The sequence below is a fragment of the Rhagoletis pomonella genome, unplaced genomic scaffold, assembly GCF_013731165.1.
Source record: "Rhagoletis pomonella isolate Grant_MI unplaced genomic scaffold, Rhpom_1.0 Rhpom_scaffold_00011, whole genome shotgun sequence".
NCBI lineage: Eukaryota > Metazoa > Arthropoda > Insecta > Diptera > Tephritidae > Rhagoletis > Rhagoletis pomonella.
The window spans coordinates 7396220-7417376 of record NW_023458565.1 but is presented as its reverse complement, the minus strand read 5'-3'; the positions used below and the strand labels follow the sequence as shown (position 1 = coordinate 7417376).

At 35.0% G+C, this 21157-nt stretch overlaps 2 protein-coding genes across 2 annotated transcripts in view; both read right to left on the bottom strand.

The window, feature by feature from the left end:
- Positions 1-20272, bottom strand: part of LOC118747338 (protein rhomboid-like) — a 124478-nt gene extending 104206 nt beyond the window's left edge. The window contains exon 1 of the mRNA XM_036481381.1: positions 20225-20272. The gene's annotated coding sequence lies outside the window, so the exon portion shown is untranslated. The remainder of the gene's footprint in view (positions 1-20224) is intronic.
- Positions 1-20302, bottom strand: part of LOC118747339 (protein rhomboid-like) — a 90279-nt gene extending 69977 nt beyond the window's left edge. Inside the window, exon 1 of the mRNA XM_036481384.1 lies at positions 20225-20302. The gene's annotated coding sequence lies outside the window, so the exon portion shown is untranslated. The remainder of the gene's footprint in view (positions 1-20224) is intronic.
- Between the last annotated feature and the right edge of the window lie 855 nt (positions 20303-21157).

The following is a 21157-nucleotide window of genomic DNA, read 5'->3' as shown; positions in this document are numbered from 1 at the left end:
CAACATCAAGAATTAAATACAAATACCGCAATCACAGCAACAACTCAAAACAGCAACAGCGTCAAAGTCTAAAAGTCATTGAAACTGACGTTATTGCTGCTTTTGCTTCTGTTTCTGACGCTGCCATTAGAATGGTTAGCGTTGAAGTTATGGTCAGTTTTAGTTAGAGCTTTGCTTTGCACATGCTGCCGGTATGGTAAGAGTATTAGCATTGTTGCCATTGGCCATGTGCGCACTTGCAATCATAATAGAAAATTGATAATCGTATGCGGTGCGACGTGCAAACTTCGACACCCGGCTCGGCGTGGCCATAACTGAACCAAGTTGCATCGGCCAGCTGATCGATTGGTAAGTTCAATGTGCGCTATCGATGATCTAAGTATTACAGACATTCTTACACATCTGCTTCTATGCAAAGACACACTAAAAGCTTAAACAGACGGCGACGTCAATCCGGATTAACTGGTTCAGTTTAATATAACAAAGAGCAGGTTTGGAGTAGCTACAAATTACCGTTGATTTTTGTAACTTTTTTTTTACTGACCCTCTTAGGGTATGTTCACACAGAAATCGGAGCCAAGCCGAGCGAAGCCGTTCCGAGCAGAGTGAAGCTTTCAAATTGCTGTAGCTGTATGAAAGTGTCCATATAGCAAGCTTTTTCATAAGCTTTTTGGAGTTGAAAGCAAAGCATTTTTTGATTTTGAATTTTTTCTATTTATTTTTTCAAACAAAATAGCAAACAAAATAGCAAAATAGTTTCATAAATTGTGAGTACAATCAACGGCCTTGCCACTTTGATAATAATAAAACAATAAATCGGAGTATTTTCCTTACCACATTTGTACCAATGTAATAATATTTCAAATCAAAAACCGTTCAGGGCTTGGTGTTCTTTTCACACTATTTTTATTAAAAATATATAAAATATAGACTATTAAGGAAGACTTCATCGTAATTGTTTTTTTTTTATAATAAAAACCACGCGCGCATGATTCTGTTATTTTTTCGTTTTCTTATTTTGAATGGAATCTTGCGATTTCAATTCTAAAGAATGTTCTTCCCAAATAAAAACTTTTTATATTTTGGTTCAAATTTACTTTTAAATTTCTCATCAGATTTTGCAAAAAATTAAGCTTTGTGACTAGCGAATCACCATCAACCTCCACAAATTTTGAATTTAAAGTTTCTAATGTATGCAAAAAATCCTGAAGTCGGCTTGAACAGACCGCCCTTCGATAAACCACAAACATACCGTCGTATAGAGTACAAGCTTTGTAATTATAAAATTTTAGCATTAATTAATTTTTGCTATTTCTAAATCAAAAAGAAAATTTTCTCACTTCAAATATTTTTCTTGAGCTGTAAACAATATAATTTCATTTAGAATTTTAGATTAAACCTTTTTTTTAATAAATTTATATATTGTTAACTACACCGCGTATCAACAAAATGCAAAACGGCGTATGTGAGGCGGCATAAATTATTTTCTAGAGAGTAAAAAACCTCATATTTCAAAATCGTTATCTTTTTTTATAAACCAATCGCATTTCAGTTTAGCATATTTCAGAACGAATGAATAAGGGTTTAAACCAAGAGGTTGTGTGAACAAATGCAATTTTCATTTTCGGCAATAATTTAAAAAAAAAAGTTACGCGAATTTGCAGAAATCGGTCGTCAACACCATTTTCGAAATTATTTAGCCGGCATAATTTTCAAGTCGATCATACTCTACATATTTGTATGTACTGATAGAATCTTCTGCTTAAAAAAATATTTCTAGTGATCAGGTGGCATCAATCTGATGAAATGTCATAATTTTATTAAAAGTCAAATGGCTAACAACACAACGAATGTCATTAAATGGAACTATCATCTTTTTTGAATCATGGAATAAACTGAATTTTGATTGAAAAATAATGGAAATTCATGAAAGAAAATTTACAAAAAAAAAAAAAAAACAGTTGAAAGACATTGTGCCTATTCAAGTGCATGGGAGCGCATGTACATCAGGGTGGTCCAAAAAAAATAATGTCGAAATGTTATAGCTTTCACCCCTAATATTGTTCTATACCAAAAAAATATACCCTGTTTCTATTTAGAAGTCAAAAAAAAATTTTAGATGTCGCTGAAAGCGCTGAAAGTTTTCTATGCATTTTATATAAGAAAAAATGTTTACATATGTAAAAATTTTAAAAAATTATTGAATATCAATATTTCCGATCGAAAATATCTGTTTCTATTCAGTAGACTTGCAATAAAGATTTCTGGGTCCTTTGAAAGGGCGTACTTTGGCATTAATCGGTTCAATTTTATCACAAATTCAGCTTTAGTGTCGTTGGACCATGTCAAAATCGAATTTTTCAGTCACTGTTTGTAACTTATTAACTAAATTAATTTATAGTATTCAAAACTTATCCATAAATCAATAGCAGATATTGATTTTTATCAAAATTTATCTAAACCATTATCTGCATATATCTGTTCATAGCATATTATTATTATATTATTCTAGCAGATCAAAAATAGTTCAAATATAAGTTCATTATGCATGTAGTATTGTAATAAGTATGTACTGGTTTCCTTGTACTGACATAGATTCTACATAAATCCAAAGAGGTGCCCCTGCAATTGGTAACAAGAATTGTTACAAAAACAGCTGACGAAGCCAAACGTATTTGTTCCACATTTTTATGAACTTAACGGATATAAAAGTTCTCCGTCTTTAATAAAAACCGCAATAAAATCCAGTTTTCGCGCTGCACCCACAATTTCTACTAGCACACTTGGCTTTTCATACCGTCAATGTCGCACAGTGTTCACATATATTGAGTAGCCAAAAGTAGAAAGAAGTGTTGGAGATCAATAACATTTTCTACGAAGCGTTTTTAGGTATAGTATAATGAAAAAAATTAAAAATTGTAGGAAAATGTACTCAAGTTTGAAAATTATCTGTTTGCATAAATAATTTTAATAGCAGATAGAACTAAATAGCAGAAAATAATATTTACTTTACTTAAGTGTAAAATTATTCAGAGGAAAAAATCGATATGATATTCAAAAAGCGTGGAGTAGTATATATACGGTGACCATTCGTCCGAATTTTGGCAGGAGAGTACCTATTTTAAGAAAATTGTCCAACTGAAAGTGTTTTAAAAGTCGGGACATATAAGTCATATTTGTAGCGATTAAGTCCCTATTTTCAGTGTTTTCTTTTTAATTTTGGACCACCTTTACCGATTTCTATAATTATTATTATTTTTTTTTTTAAGGAAAGATGGTACCTCAGAGGTGGTCCCATACTAATTTGGTTTAGGTCCGATCATTGCATTATTAAGAAATTAACGTTTATCTTAAATTTTTATATTAGAATTGAAGTCGGTTTTGTGTTTTGCTTAAAAATCACTTCATAATTATTTGTTCAGTTTTTTTGTTTTTAATGAAATGATTCTTGAATTTAGTGAAATTATAAAAAAAAATACAAATTCCCTCAAAGTGGCGAAAATATAAATTGGGCATGTTAGCATTCTTTGGCGTTTATTTAATGTTTAAATATTATTTTTCTGTGAAAGTATAGCTCGTTATCTAACAAAGACCATGTATGTCAAAGTTTGAAACTTTGCACAAAATTTTCAAAAATTCTACAGATATTTATCAAAATTTTGAGTTCTTTTATTAGATTTCTCAGCACCATTCTGAGTATGCAGTTTTGTAGCCCATTCATTTCAAAGTGAGAACTCTAAATAACTTGGACTTATCGTAGGTGTCTTGGTAATTTTTTTTTTTTTGTGGAAGTTGTTGCTAATTTTCTCTATACAAAAAATTATTGAGCATACTTTGTATGGTGGAATATGCGCGAACAAAAAATTTCCTAAAATCAACGGTGAGACCAAGCTGCTTCAATTTTGAAAAAATTTAATGCGCTACAAAACTGCATACTCAAAAAAATTCTGGAAAATCTGATTAAAATATTTAAAATTTTGATCAACATTTGTTAATATTCAGCGAATTTTTATGAATTTTTCACAAAATTTCAAATTTGTATTAACATGTTTTTTTTAGATAGTGTCATATTTTCATAAAAAAATAATAAACTTTTTTTAAACAAAAATAAAAGTTGCCAAAATTTGCTAAACTGTTTTCGCTATTTACTTTCTACCCACATATTTGTTGTGTGTATACATTTTAGCAATAATTTTTCAAGTTTTTTCTCTTTGTTTTGTTAAAAAAAAAACTGTATTAAAAGAAGTTATGTCTTATTATTCTAAAAACCATATTGTAGGTTCGGAAGCTTTAGAAATGTCTACATTTTTGGCCACAGAAATCTGGTCACCTTAAGTATATATGAATCAAAATTTTGGAAAAACATTTCGGTTTTGTTTATATTCGAGTATTCACTGTCGATTGGCATTGAAAACTTACCGAATTTGCCAACTTCATTTTTACTATTTTTTCAGCCACACTCGCTACACTGTGTGTTGTCGACACTATACGGATTTCTTAGACGCATTCACGGATGGCGATTCTTAGGTAATTTCCACATTAGACATGCATACTGCTTAAGATATAAATAAATGAATAAATGGAATATATGTAGGTACATATGTATGTCAGCGTTATTGACGTGACATTGGCGGAGACGGAGGCGGATGTGGCGATTGATTAAGTCACATTCTGCACATTCATTTGTCTACGCTTTAGCGGATTTTTATTAGATATACAATCCCCCACGTTTACCGGAGTTTGCAATAGGAAATTTTTTAAATATGTACCAGCAACATATGTATGTATGTATGCATCTTTGTAAAATAATGGGCGATACAATTTTTATATTGGAACTAATTTTTTGTATGTACCATATCTATTTACCATTGAATATCGAAATATGCTGTATCAGCGTGAAAATAGTTTCCTATTTCTAAACATTTTTTTTGTAATTTGCATTGAACATTTATTAAAGATGGAAAGAAAAATTTATTGAGATAAAGAAATATTCCGCAATATGATAGCAAATATGCGGCAAAGCAGATGAAAAACGGTTTACATGAGAGCAATTTGAAGAATGCGGTATGTATAGAAACATAACGCAGGTCAGCAACAGCAGCAGGACACGGTGGGCAGGAAGCAAAGATAGGTTGCATAAAAATGTCGACAAAAACTGAAAGCAGGGTTGTATTTGTGGATATTTTTAGGTTAAGAATCCCTTTGAATTGAAATCCTAGCTGCTCCTGTTTTAAAGATATCAACATTTTACATAGTTATGATAGAACCGACTTTTGCGAAAGAGAAAAACATCCTTGTGCATTAAATATTCAACAATGTATGTGTGAGTAAATGTGTGTATATATATTATGTGAAAATATAAGTTTATGTAAGTTTTTAGCCGGTTTCAATCGTTTCCAAGGCCCACCACGTAGAGGCAACTTACTTTGCACCTCTTTGTTCTTTTTTTGGTTTTATTTTTTTATATTTTTTTCTTGCTTTATTTTTTTATATTTGTTTTTTGTTTCCTTTTATTTTTTTTGTTGGCTTACCATATAATATAGTCACACATTTTAGTATTTAAATATTTTATTATTTAGTTAAGTTTTTATATATGCCGGAATTAAAATGTCATTACAGTTTTCTTCAGGCGACTCACAAAAGTTGGTTTATCAATCATATTTATTTTGAATCTATCCCAGAATTTAATGAATTCGCTATGAACAGACTTCCCGGCCTGATCGGACCATAATCCTAAACCATCGTTATTCAAGAATGAAATAGATTGCTTTAAATGTTTAAGGATAAAATGGATTTTGACAGTTTGAGAAATTCCAGTACTTTTCAAAGCTGTGCGGAGTTCGTTAAGATTTTTATCAAAATTACTAAGAGCCGCTTGTTTTGCGGAAAACCATGTATTCACGATTTTGCTCATGGCTTTGAACGAGGCAATATATTTGGTATTGTTTTTACTGAGAGTTTCTTCCATACAAACTATGTTCGACATTTTTTTGTATGTGGAAGACACTGTCAGCAAAAAATAAATAATTGCAAAAAATCAACGAAATTTTCTGCTAACTTCAGACTTGCACTTTACTAATTGGCTCAAAAGCTACATTTTAAACATTTTTCTCAAAGATCTGATTAGAAATTGTGATCAGATGAAAGTGTCTCCGAGCCAATAATTTTGTACGGCACGGTACTTATAAGTAATCTAGGTTTCACGAAAAAAAAAAATAAATACAAGGTAACATTAAAATATCAGTCATTTGTTTCGTTGCTGTGAGCTTGTTTCAAAACTTCTGGCTTTTGCTATAATTGAAAAACTCTGTGCATGTCATTTTAACGTATTTAGGTACATACTTATATTAATCATCAACTATTGCTTATGCAAAACGTGCTACATTTAAAAAAAAAATTCGCATATGAAAGAGCACCAACCCAACTCATAATAATTTAAGTATACAAATTTTAGTATTTAGTATAGAAATATTCAATTGAAATACGCCAATATTAAAATGAAGCGCTTTGCACTGAACGGATGCTTTTTCATAATTAAGTTGAAAAAAAAATTTATTTAAATTCCATGCTGTCTGTAATGGGATTTGAACCCTGACGCTCTGGAAATTAGCAAATTGTGGCAAGCATCTTCGTGCACTCAGCTACAGCCAGACATGTAAATGTGCATTCAAATGTTCAGTTTGATTCAAAACCACGTGCGCGTGGTATGAAAGTATTGTTTTTAAGTACGAACATTTCAAAACGATAATCAAATAAAAAATATTCATGTTTACTATGCGTTATTACCCCCAGTAAATTCATAAAATTTTTCTTAATATTACAACGCGTTTTCTCTCTCAGCGTAGTCATTTCTAAGCAAAATTTGTGCAATCAAATCGAAAACCGGGACACTTAAATGAAACCCGGGACATTTTAAGGTTGGACCGGGACACTGGGACAAATAGTCTAAAACCGGGACATGTCCGGGAAAGCCGTAACGTCTGGCAGCCCTACACACAAAGCGAATACTTTCATGCGATTTTCTTTATGATCGCATTTGTGTTCTGGATGTACAATAGTCATTATTTCCTGACAGAAGAGTACATAAATACCAAAATAAATCTCATACAAGCTTTGAATTTATTTACTTATTATGAGGAGTACCGTTGGCCTAAGTTAGAGTATTTTTATTTCTTGCACAAGCGTAGTGCGACTTGCCTGCGCTACTTGCTTATAGCAACAAACCTTTAATAAACAAGTAAGAAGGTCTAAGTTCGGGCGGAGCCGAACATTAAATACCCGGCGCAATTATTAAATATATGTTTTCCACCTTTCCGAAAGCTACCGCTACACGATAAGCCGGGGTGTATAAATTTTAAGTAAATTAGCGTCCTTAAATTTCGAAATATTGCAGTTTCAAGCATTTCTGAAATATACCGTTATATGAAAAGCGGTCGTAATTTTAGTCCGATTTCAATAATTTTCAACGCTTTGCTTTTATGTGGCAAGCACAATAACCATACCGAGTTTGGTTCAAATTGCTAGAACGGTTAGCGAGATACATATATGTGATCATAAGTGGGTGGTGCCACGCCCATTTTCCAAAATTGTATCATAAGCGTATTTCTTGGTAAAAAATTTTTGCCACCATCTATTTTGAATAAATTAGCTTTAATATTTACTGATTTATCGAGGATTTCGTATTTTTCTAAATTACCGTTATATGGGATGTGGGCGTGGTTATTGCCCGATTTTATAAATTTTCGGCCATTTGGTATGTTGTAGCAGGACCAACAACTGTGCTAAGTTTGGAAGAAATTGGTGCAGCGCTTACCAAGATATACACATGTAACCATAAGTAGGCGTGGCTACGCCCATTTGCCAAAATTTTTTAATATTCTTATTTTTCGTAAAACTCATTGTAAATATCAATTTTGAGTGAATTATCTTCAGTAGTTACTAAAATATCGCACTTTTCGTATTTCTGAAAATTACCGTTATATGGGAGGTAGGCGTGGTTATTGTCCGATTTCGCCCATTTTCAATACCATCCGTCCTATGCCCAAATGAAGTCCACGTACCAAGGTTCGTTAAGATATCTCAATTTTTACTCGAGTTATCGTGTGCACAGACGGACGGACGGACGGACGGACAGACAGTCACCGCTTAATCGATTTCTCTTTTCATTCTGATCATTTATGTATACATTTGTCTATATCTATCTCGATTCGTTTTGCCTGTTACAAACAACCGTTATGTGAACAAAGTTATAATACCCTTGTGCACAAGTGCGCTCGGGTATAAAAATTACTACCGTATTATATAGCATACAATAATGTATGCATACATACATATATTGCGATATTGAAAGTGTTTGTAATGAGAAAGTTCCCGCTACAGAAAAAGGTAATTGTGGTGTTTTATCTAAGTTGTATACCGGTAGCGCCCAATAAATTTCGATCAATTATTCTTTCGGTAGGAAAAAATGAAAATGTTTCACACTGATTTGATCCGTTTTAGTGAGTTAAAAAAGGGGAACAGATTTGTATGAGATTTCTTTTCGTATAAATATGCTCTAATTATCGAGAAGTACGCCTTCCTCTTTTGCATATATATCCAATCAGAAGTATATAAAATGTGGATATCTTTAAAACAGGAGCAGCTAGGATTTCAATTTAAGCGGATTCTTAACCTTAAGATATCAACAAATACAACCCTGCTTTCAGATTTTGTCGACATTTTTATGCAACCTATCTTCGCTTCCTGCCCACCGTGAGGAGTGAAGAAGAACATACACAAATATTTATCACAAATATGTAGTAGAATATGCATAGGTTGGAAAAAAAACATGGAATTGCAATTAAGCTCCATAAAGCAGGGAGTGAATACTTTGGCCAGTGAAAAACAATACCCATGGCAATGGCAAAAAAACATCAGTGTGGGTACTTTTTTTTGGAAATTTTAATAAATGTATGAAAAATGGACAGCGAACTAATAAAACAACAATTTAGGAAGTATAAGTTCGGGCGAAACCGGCGAACTTTTTAAATCGTTATTTTTACCTGTTACTGTTATATGGAAAGTGGGTGCAACTGTTGTCGAATTTCGAAAATTTCCAACTCATTGCTTTTTTGTATCAAGGGACCAAGTTTGGTAGAATTGATACTAATTTAACGCAGTTTTCATATTTCTTTAATCTGCCGTCATATGGGAGGTGGGCGTGGTTATTATCCGATTTCAAAAATGTGCAACACTTTTCTATATTGGACCAAATGCAACAACTGTACAAAGTTTAATACAAATTTATGGTTTTGAATTTGTGAATGAGCGGATGCTGCGACACGTTGCACTAATATTAACCTTATTTTTTGGCCGCCTCGATGGAGAAGAGCAAATACGATGATACCAAAGAGTATTTATATTAATGCTTGGAAAAGGCACGTTAGCCCTCCCCTCACTCTCAAAAATGCGCTTGCTGACTTTGGCTCTAGGGCAGGCAAAGAAAGCAAATTCGGTCCAACCGTTCAAAAATTCAGAATTCATGCAATACCTGCATCCAGTGGTCAAACAACAAAAAACCAACAACGACATGTTCGCTAACTTGTTACGCCTCTGTGCAATGAAGAACGTTCGCCAGGTGACGAAATTTTAAGTCGGAAAGCTCCAATCGTAATGAGCTGCCATCCGAACATAAATATCTTCTCTTCGCACTGCAAGAGCGGAAGTGATTGATTACTTAGTACCACCCACTCAGAAAGAATTGGTATGACGAAGAGTGCCGAATTTAGAACGTTGAACCTTTCCAAACGGAATGAGTGAGAGGCGAAAATACTTGACTGTGAAGAGCTTGAAATGCTGGAGGGCACAAATAAGGCTCAAATACTCTCCCAGAAAATCAGACAGCTTTCAAGTCAAGTCAAGACAAAATATTTCCTAGCGAACTTCGCGATTTTTAGCTGGGCTAAGTGATCTTTCAAAAATATTTCACACTTCCAATGGACTGCCAGAGAAGTAATCTACTCGTACTTATCAAATAAACTTAAAGCACTCCTTGCGCATACATACATATGTACTTACAAACACAGTTTCTTATTTCATTGACAGCAACAATAACAAACTATTTGTGATCACAGCAGCTTTGTATGAATGATATGAGAAATATGTAAATAAATACCTGATTTCTTGAATGAATTTCAAAGTGGAATGTAAAATCACACCTGCTTCTTCTGTTCATGCCGCGGCGCCGGTGATTATGAAATTCATACAAAATGATTCACTGAGGAATGCAAATTTAAGTCGATTTAAAAGCAAGGTGACGCGATGATGATGATGCTGATGGTGATTAAGACTCTAAAGTGTAAGGTGCAATGCGAAAAATGATGCGCATTGTGGCAGTCAAAGCGGTGAAGAAAGGAAGTTCCCAATGTTTACAGCGCACAGTATTTACATACATACATACATACATGCGTACTACATATCTATGTATTTGCAAATGTAAACAAATACCGGTTCAACGATGACGCTGGGGCGTATTAGTAATATGTATTTACTTGCATATGTACTACCTAAACATAGTATGTATGTGCATTAGGGTGGTAAAAAAAAAAGTGCAGTTGGGATTTTAGTGCTCTCACACCCTAGGATGGTTTAATACCGAAAAAATATACCTCTGTTTTTTTTTTATGTGGAAAAAAACGTTTCGTACAAATGGTACAGAATTCTTGAAAATCATTATATTTTTCGATCAAAAAACCTAGTTCAGCTTCAGGAGAGTTCCAGTAATAATACCAAATTATTAATTTAACCAGTTTTTAATGTTAACTATTATTTATAGGTATCCAAAAAACGCAATGGGGCACCCATAAAAAATCGTTCAGATTTAAAAATGATAATTTAAACAATTGAATATTTTTATTGGAAGTCTCCTTAAGAGAAGCAAAGTTTTCCGATCAAAAAATATTGTTTAATAAGAATTCTCCATTTGCACGAGAATTTGTTTTTTTTTCATATAAAATACGTGGAAAACTAAGAGCACTTTGAGCGACCTCCATGTATGTTTTGATTTGAAAAAAGGGTCTGTTTTTTTAGTGGGTGAGAGCATTAAAATTCGGATTTTATTTTCTCACGTGAATTTTTTCTTGGATCACCCTAATGTACATGCATACACGCAGCAGTGAAAAATTCAAAAACGTGTGAATACTTTCGAAGTTCGAACACCTTGGCATGAATAGCGCGAAAAAGTATGTTTTATATACAATACTTACAAAAATAAATATTTGTATAAAATATGTGCTACAATTTTGATAAATGGATAATGACGCAGAAAAACAAATAAACTTACACTTATTAGAGTACATAACTGGAAACATTTTGTGGATTTATAGTCGGCATTTAGCCATAGGTGCGTAGTACGTACATATGTATGTATGTATGTTAGTCGCTTTCGATTATGGCATTGCGAATGACGTTAGACAGATATGACTGAGCAGCGAAAACCCCCAGCTAGTTAATTTGTGCTATGAATCAGTCGAAATTGGAATTTAAATAATGGATTTGTTAATGCAGTTATAAATAGAAAGGGCACTAAGAAAGAGATAAAGAAAGAAATATTTAGGTGTTCGGCACTTGCGCATAAAAGTGACACTTGTATAACTCTATTTGCCATAGCGAGAGAGTGAGTTCGAGGCCACGAAATGAGCGGTGAGCGGATTAAAATAAAAACTTATTATATACTATTGAAGTGGGCACGCAATGGGCGGCCTGTGAGCGGCATTTCAGAATGGTTTAGTGACAGTCAGACCGAACGCAGGACTCTTCTTTCTTGTGAAATCAAAGCGTCATCATTGGTTGTCGAGTTCGTGCCTTGTCCGCAAATGACAGGATCTTTCTAGTCTGCATTCCGTAGCTATAAAGGCAAATAACTAAACGAAGAGGCCTGGAAGTCTGCAGTAAAAATAACAATAGGCCTTGAACCCTTCTTTGCAATAGGTCAACACATCATCAGAGAAAAAGTAACTCAGAGTGTATTTAAACGTAAAATATTTCGGATTATACCTTGCCTGACTGAAGAACAATAGCCTAATATTCTAAAGGGGTAAGTATCTCTGCGATTGATCAAACCTGCAAACAAACCTTAGTTTGTATGTAACTTTTTTCCTTCAAAATTATGAAGACAGCTACCACGTGGGCTTGCTGAAAGACGAGAAGAGTTATGTTACTCCGGTGAGCTGCTTGAGACCTTTCTTAAGTTCCTGAAAGCACTTATTCTTGGAGCTACTGTAGACCTTGGAAACCATTTGCGCAGATTAATACCTACAACAAGTGTCTGCAAACCAGGCAGTTCATTCGGTTTGGATACTGTCTTCTCTGTCAAAAGCGGGTAAAAGAAGCTTTCGGTTCTAGATAGGACCATGCCAAATTTGGTAGATCTGCTATACACGGTTAATCTGGTAAAACCTATGTCATTTCGTTAATTACTCCGGCCTTCTTAACCCTCTTTTCCATATTCAACCACCACGTCAATTTTGTGCCCATATTAACTCCGGCCGCTGTTGCGCAGTGGTTAGAGAAACGTAGTACGTTTAAGAGCCCTAACTCTCATCTTAATTTTGTGGATTACAAGCGCCTACACCAAAGCTGACAGAGCAACTTCCTATGGAGGAGCTCAATTTGTCTTCTTTGAAATCGTCGCTGAACCCCACTCAGCGATCACACACTGGCAGTTTAAAAAATTTCTAAGGCAGTGATATATGGCACAAGTAACTGCGACTGAATCTAGAACATTGAATAATGTCAAGAAAAACTCCAATTCTTAATTTCCCCTTTCTGTTTTCAACACAACATTTTTTTACGAGGAGGAAAATTCGAAATCCAAACCCCTTCAATGTGGGAATTTAGCCCGAACTAAACCTTCTATCGTCTAAGTGCCAATCCCCCGGTACTGCCGTCAGGTATTTCATCGGGTGGTGGTTTTAACGCGGAGCTCCAGGCTCTGTGTTGTTTTAAAATAAGATATAAAAACGTACCTTAGTCGGGTCCGTTTGTACCCATCCGCCATAGTGGCGTTCGCCTACGCCTCTTACTTTCTCCCACTATTTCATTGACTAGCTTCTTCTCGTCTTAGCTTCTGGTGTATATCTACAATGGTCGTATTAACTGTATAGTTTTTTTGAGCTCAACGTGATATCAACTAGGTTGTCTGGTCGCAGTGGATCATCAATAACCGATGCTATACTGGATCTATTTTCTTCAAAACGTGGGCAGATCCCCACACCTTCCACCTCTTGACATCTTGACATCTTGGACAAAGAAGAAAGTCATCGACACCGAAGGGGTGTAAAAATTTACGGTGGAAGCCGTGGCCTGTGAAAAACAGCGTTGTTGCCATTTCTGCAAGGATATAGTATTCTCTTCCTGAACTCTCACTCTTCACATAGAAGGTATGTATGTAGGTGTCATTTCCGCTTCGTCTGACGTGGCTTTGTAAGCGCATATGACTCTTAACGTACAAATTCCTTGGAGCCCCTCATAAAGAAGGCGGTGTGATTTGACCTGCATTGATCCTGCTCAGATTGGAGCTACATCCAAGAGCATCGATGTTACTACTATTGCCAGGAGAACACGCTTTTCTGGTCGAAGTACACCAATGTTCGGCAGCATTCGTGAAAGTGTATCATAAATCTTCGGCGCTTTTTGTGTTACATATTCTGCATGCGGTCCAAAGTTCAATCTGTCATCTATTATAACCCCAAGGTATTTCAGCTGGCGCACCGATCTGACTGTATGGCCATCCACATTGAATGAGTCCACCTCTGGCTGCTAATAAGGACCATTTCAGTTTTTTCTGACAATATGTAAAAGCCTATAACGGCTATCCATCTATTTATCATCGCTATCGCCATGTACGCATTTGGTTCAATATCTTTCACGTGTTCATCCACCACTACCAGCGCTATGTCGTCACTGAATCCAATAATTTCATTCCTCGTTGGAAGCGGATGTTTGAGCACACCATCGTACATTACACTGTAGTCTTACACCGAACACTTAACCTTGAGGTACGCCTCCAGAACAGAGAAACCGGAACCAAAGAATCGGGTCTTTTAGAGAACCGATTGATCCGGTTATTACAGGAACCGAAAAATGGTTCTAACGGAACCGAAACTAGATGCCAGGAGAACCAAAATCCAAAAGAACCGAAAAAAGATTCCGGAAGAATTTCAACAGAACCGAAAAACTATCCCGGAAGAACCGAAACTCTATTCCAAAAGAACCGAAAACCAGTTCCGGAAGGATCGAAACTCGATTTCAAAGGAAAAAAGGTTCCGGAAGAACCGAAACTCAATTCTGAGAGAACCGACACTCGATTTCAAAATAACCGAAAAACGGTTCCAGTGGAAACGCAACTCTATTCCAAAATAACTGAAACACGTTTCCGGGAGAATCGAAACTGGACTCCAAAAGAACCGAACCCCGCTTCTGGAAGAGCCGAAACTCCATTCCAAAAGAACCGAAAAACGATTCCGAAATAACAGAAACTCGATTCCAAAAGAACCGAAAAACGGTTCCGGAAGAACCCAAACTCGATTACAAAAGAACCGAAAACCAGTTCCAGAAGAACCGAAACTCTATTCCAAATGGCCTTAGAATGATCAAAAAAAAAAAACATTGATGAATGAATGAAAAATATGTATGTATTAATTTATCTTCTTTACTTTACTTTACAAACTTTTTAAAATCTTTTGTTAGTTAAATAACCAAAGATAGTTTTTAGGCACCCCAACGAGATTTCCAAAAATTCACCGTAAGCCAAAAAAACGAATCATGTTTTGCATAAGACTAAATCACTAAAACCTTGCTAACTGTTTTCGTAATCTACTTGAGAGGTGTATTGTTGTTGTTTTCGTTGTTATTATTACACATGTTGCTACATATCAACTTGCTGTTTCTTGTTTTATTGTTTTCGCAACCATAAAACAAACTCATTTAACCTACAAAATTAAGAGCACCTCACATTAAAAATATTTTTATAGCTGATGTTGTTATTTTTGTAGTCTTGTTTTATTAAGCTGGTATGGGAATGAGCGTATGTACATACTTACATACATATGCAGTAAAAGCTTGAAAATAAGTAGCTACATATACGCAGCTAAGAAGTGCGGCATTAACACAACAATATCACATGCCTACACGAAGGGAGGCAATGTGTCGACAGGTATGCATGTATGTATGTACATACATATGTACATTTGTAAAATTACACTAAGCGCAAAAAATGCTTGCTTGTCGCCACAAAAAAAAATTTAGCAAAAATCAAGGATGAAGCGGAGTTGCTTTATTGCTGTGGGGAGCACTGGAGCACATTCAGCACAAAGCATTCAAATCAAATATGTATGTATGCATGTATTTACATTGTAGGCGCACATACAAGTACTCTATACATTGCACAGATATAAACAATACTTAGGCCCCAACAACAAACGAATATGAACTCAAAACATACAAAGACAAAGCAGTTTTGCTAAAAGTGGCTGGCAAGATGAAACATGAACGTACATGTCGACGAGCAGCGAAGGCGGCAACAATAAAAACAGCTAGAACAACAAAAAAGAAATAGCATCAACAATTCCATTCAATATGAGTGCAACAAATTCATTCATAAAGTAAAATGAAAGACGAAACTCTCTGAGCCAAAACAATGTAGCAGCCACGGCGGCAAACAATAACAATAACAGGCAGCTGATGACCCAGCCAAATAGACGACTCATCCGGGATGACTCCTGTATGAATCGCATAGGAGCAAGCGAGGAATATCACTTGATCGCTTTATTTGGAATGAACTGTTCGCTTTTTGTTCGAGCATGTCCTATGAGGAAACAAATTCTAGGTACCTTTTAGTACCCGAACGTGTATGAAAAGGGAGTAGTCACTTTTAAAAAATAAAAATAAAAATTTGCGCCAACTGAAATTCGAACCGGGGATCTCAGGTTTGCTGAGTCGGGGACCAATTGATCCACAACTAAACTTGCTAGGGATTAGCCGGCTACTAATTGATCACCACTAATATCCGTATGAGATTAGTTGCGACAAATCAATACCCAAATGTACCCGAAGGAGACTAATCCTGGAGTACTCTTTTTAAAGATAGGGCGTAAATTTTTTTTGCAGGGCAATATCTGAGTATTTATATTCATATATGTACATCCATACGAGGGGAGGCTGAAAAGTTTTGAACCTAAGCTATCAAAATTGCTGATAGAAATGTGTAAAAATTTTATTTTCCTACATAATCTCTTTCTACTTCAATGCACTTAATTTCTTCTTCACTCGAAAATCTTCGTCCTCGGTGGATTTTCTTCAGATTGGAGAAGAGAAATTAATCACTTGGAGCCAGGTCTGAACTGTCCAGTCCAGTCTCTATCAGGGCACACCTTGCAACTCGGGCAGTGTACACGGGTGCATTGTCTTGCAGAAAGAGAACCCTACTTTCACTCGGAGACAGAATTGTCCATTGTGAGTGCCCTCTTGTGAGTGAGTGTCAGGAGGAGACACGTACCTATATCGAAAGAGTATATTTAAGTCATTATTTTACTGGACTCATTCCCTTTAATATTGCTATGTCCAGGAACCCAGCATAGAGTTGAAACGGCTCAGTGACGTCGGCGTGGTGCGACATCTCCATACAATTCCCGAATTCACTATCCTATTGCCTTCAGAGCTGCCTGGCTGTAACTCTACTACAAAGTAGAAGACTAGCCGCCCTCGCTATATCGTAGATCTCCGCTTGGAAGACACTGCAGTCGTTCGGTAGGCGAAAGGACCGGTTGATCTGTAGATCCTTCGAGTACACACCGGCTCCACTTTTTAACCGGCAGTGTAGATGGGTATACCTACCTCTGCTAATGGGTGTATTCGTTTTGAAGTCCCAAACAGGCGTAATGTAATCAGTGCTGACTTCTATGTCAGCTTTAATTCCATTTAGCCGACCCCTTTTCATTTCATTCAATATTACTGTTTGTCTAACGGAGTAAGCATTTTCGGCGCTGATCGCGCTCACACCTTTTTCGTCTGCAAATGACTATGCAAAATGTCGCCGATTCTTTCTTTTCATTATCTGCCACAACTTGATTCGCCGAACTACTAGAGCAAGTTTTTAAAATTTTTCAATATGTATTTTCTTCAGTAACGGCAGTGTTTGGATGCTCTGACCTGAGACGTCTTCCAGCGACTCCGCGCCATGCTTGCATTCTCGGCACCAACGTTTCATGGTAGCAAATGAAGGTCCAGCCTCTCCATACACTATGGACATCTCTTCAAATATTTCCGTCGGCGATTTGTTCTGCTTTGTAAGGAATTTGATGACAGTTATTTACTGAAACCGTTATGGTATTAACGACATGAAGTTCGGTTTTTATTACTACCAAGGATATTAGCAACTAGTGGCACGCAGTGTCCTTCTAAAGCTACTTAGGCTCAAAACTTTTTAGCCTTCCCTCGTAAGTAAGTATGTGCCATGCACGGCCGCTCATACTAAGTTGCATTTACATATACATATGTACATATGTATGTATGGATCTATGTGTTAATGTCATAATAAAAACAAACTCATAATTCCATTTATAGTTCTAATAAAAGTGGATTTTTTTCGTGGGATGCCATTTCTTTTTTCAATATTTAGTAACTATAGAAAAATTGTGTAAAGTTAAACGGAATATTATTGGTTAAGACAGCCTATGAACTTATCGCATGTCATAGTTGTGGGCAGAACTTTACTATATAGCCGTTCGTTCTGTGGTCGGTGGGCAATAGGGGCGAGAGTGCATTACCTCACGCATCTCTCATCAGGAACCGCCATTTACAAAACTGCAAACTCGAAATTTTTAGGTCTCTCAATATTTGCATTATTATGTAGTCTTCAAAATCCATATACCTTATACAGTGAAGCAATATTACAAGAAATTTTGGAGACAATTAGTTGAGTCAAAAGTGGGTTACCTCCCAACTTTTCATTCGTAGTGATTTGTCGTTAGAAATTAATGCGAGATCTCCTCAGATAAGGCGAAACAAATTTTTCTCACGGCCTACGGAATTCGCTTTCTGACTAAAAAGTATACCTGCACAGTCAATCGAGAATGATTGTTTAAATAGCTTCGCGTTGAATCCGCCAATACTTAGAATGTTTGATTTTGTCATGGTAAATACATCGCTTATCTATTTAAAGTGGAAAAAAGTAATTTGTATGAATATTGGTTAATTAAACTAAAACCATTGTTGTTCTATTTGGCTCTGTTGCGACCATAGCTTTCAACTAGAGATGCAGCTACGGCAATAGGGGCCCCGCTCTACTTGCATCCATAAAACTTCGGAACTTTGTACCATACCCTGATTAGCCAATTCACATCAGTCATGAAGTTTTCTGCAAAATCACTGAGCCCTGGAACAGAGGTCAGCCTGATTTGGAAGCATTTAAAAGCTGCAGGGAAAGAGGTTAGGCATTCCCCTACCAGTTTCGATCGCACCATAAACGATCTCTGAGCTCTGAATGTCGCTTGGGTTCAAAGCAAATATTTACTCTTCTAATCGATATTAGACTTGTACATACGTGACCAATCAACTGCCTCCTTTATGGCAGCCACCGCTGCTTTAAATATGCAGCATAAAACAGGAGGTCCGAGCCTTCTGATAGGACACCCCTTTTCCAACTCCATCATTCAACGTAGATAAGTTCATGAACATTCATATCCAACACATAAAGGGATATCCCATCAGAACCTTTTTTGATACGCACCGATTCGTTTCCTCAGATATTAAGTCGAAATTTCCAAAGATTACCGAATGCTCATAACCTGGGTTAAATGAGAAACCACTGCTTCTTAGCCTGATAGGACAGCGGAGATTGGCGCTAAGCATGCCGTTAACGGCTAGAGTATGTTTGATTCGATGTGCCCCACCAACCGAATTAGTTAGCAAAGAACTTGACATATCAAGTTCGCGAGTACAAAATCGTGTTATTGCAAAACTTCCAAAAAGAAACTTCCCATTTTGAGTTCACTTCTAAACTCGGTCAGCTCAATCACTCAAGTCGAATTCACAACAAAACGATGTTAAACGCCCACATTGTCTACGCTTATTGGCAGTTATTCAATCATATGCATCATCACACACACAGTAGAAAGAACGTATGGGTAAATCCATGTCAAATCGAAAAAGCGACCGTTTTTTGATTTAGGTGATTAGAATTTTTTTTAATACATATTATATAACGAAGATCTACCAAAGGAAAAATTATTAAAAAAAATAATTCAAAGTCATGTAAGATTCTAAATTTTCAAGTTTAGTTTTCAAATATGTATTTCAAAACCTATTATGCATAGTTGCAATAATAATTCTGGTCTCGTTTTAAAGGTGAGAGGTGAGGTAAAGGTTTGGGCTATATAAAAATCGCTTTTAAAAAAAATTAAAAAATTAAAAAATTTGAAAATTAAACATCGTAAACAAAGAAACCTGTAAAAATTTGTTTGCTAATTTTTATTAGACAATACCTTCAACTTTTAAAGATGTTGAAATTTTCAAAAAGGTATGGTTTTTTAATATATGGATTTTTGAACTATACATTTTGTTTTTGCAAACTCCAAATAAAATTATGTTAAACAATTTTGAACTAATTTAAATTTATTATGGTTTAAATTTTGCAAATGTTTTTTTTTCAAATTTCAAAGCTTTACATCTTTCAAAAAAAAACTGAAAACCCTCAGGACTTTCTACGATCAGTGAGAATATTATATATAAAAAATTATGGCAAAAATGAATACAAAAAAAAAAAATTAATTTAAAAAAAGCGTGCTATATTTAAAAAAATACGCATGTGAAAGAGCACCAACCCAACTCATATTAACATCTTTAAAAAACTGGAAAACTTCAATATGTTCTACGATCAGTGAGAGGTGTCGTATATTGTTTTTTTTTAATTTTGTATTTTTTTTTTTAAATATATATATTTTTTTACAGGCCCAAAAATCCCGCTTTAAAACCAGAACCATTTTTGTAACTTAACTAGTCTTTGAGTTATTCAAAAAAATAAAAATTTGCGAAATCCCGAAAAATGTGAAATTGTGAGCTTTCGAATAAATTTTTTCTTTTCATTATATGATAAAAGAAAAGTTCTGACCAAAATGCATGCCAATCAAAAATGGTCGATTTGACATGGATTTATCCGGAGTATGTATGTATGTATGTATGTACTTACCAATTTTTTCGGAATGTTGCACAGCCATATACGTAAGTATGCGTGAGTAGTTAGATTTATGTATCAATCTTGTTGGCAATCTTGTTGTTGACGTTGAACTTTATTTAATATTTTTAATACTGATTTTAATTTCTTTTAACCTTTTATTGTTTTTGATTCTTTATAAAAAACGTTTTATTTTTGCATTTTTATCATTTATATGTAATAACGAAATATTTTCCACATTTGGAATAATTTTGTTACTAAGCTCAAATGACATATCTATATATGCGAAAAACAAACAAAAAAACCACCTAGAAAGCGTTAGCATACAAAAATACCTCGATATGAATTAATTCAAGTATTAAATCAGATATGGCAAGTAAATTGATTTTGAAAAATATTCGCTAACTTTTCGGCAATCGATTTGCAAACTTTTACTTTTAAGTTAATGAAGAAAATATCTAAATTACTTGCAAAAGTTTACACATCAGGCATGATTTCATGCATTTTGTATTCTTGTTTATTTTAACTTGGCAACGCTTCCCAGATGTGACGTCGCCGCTGCCGCCGCCAATGAATTTATGGTGGCCTGATATGTATGCCACAGGCACAGGCACAGCCTCATCCATTGCCAATAGCACAAAAGTGCGCCGAATTTTCATGTATCGCGAATTTGTAAACCAAATTTTTGGCTAATTCATTTAAATATTTGAACTAGAAAGTGTTTTTAACGAGTGACAAATACCAACAAGACAGCAATAAAAATGTTAAAAATATATCACGCAGAAAGAAATGTATTTTTTTTTGTTGCTTCTTTTTCTTGGCAATACACACGGCTATAAATATGAGGATAAATTTGTATTTATATATGTTTGTATGTATGTATGTTCAGTGAATACTAGTGCTTATAAAGGGTGATTTTTTTGAGGTTAGGATTTTCATGCATTAGTA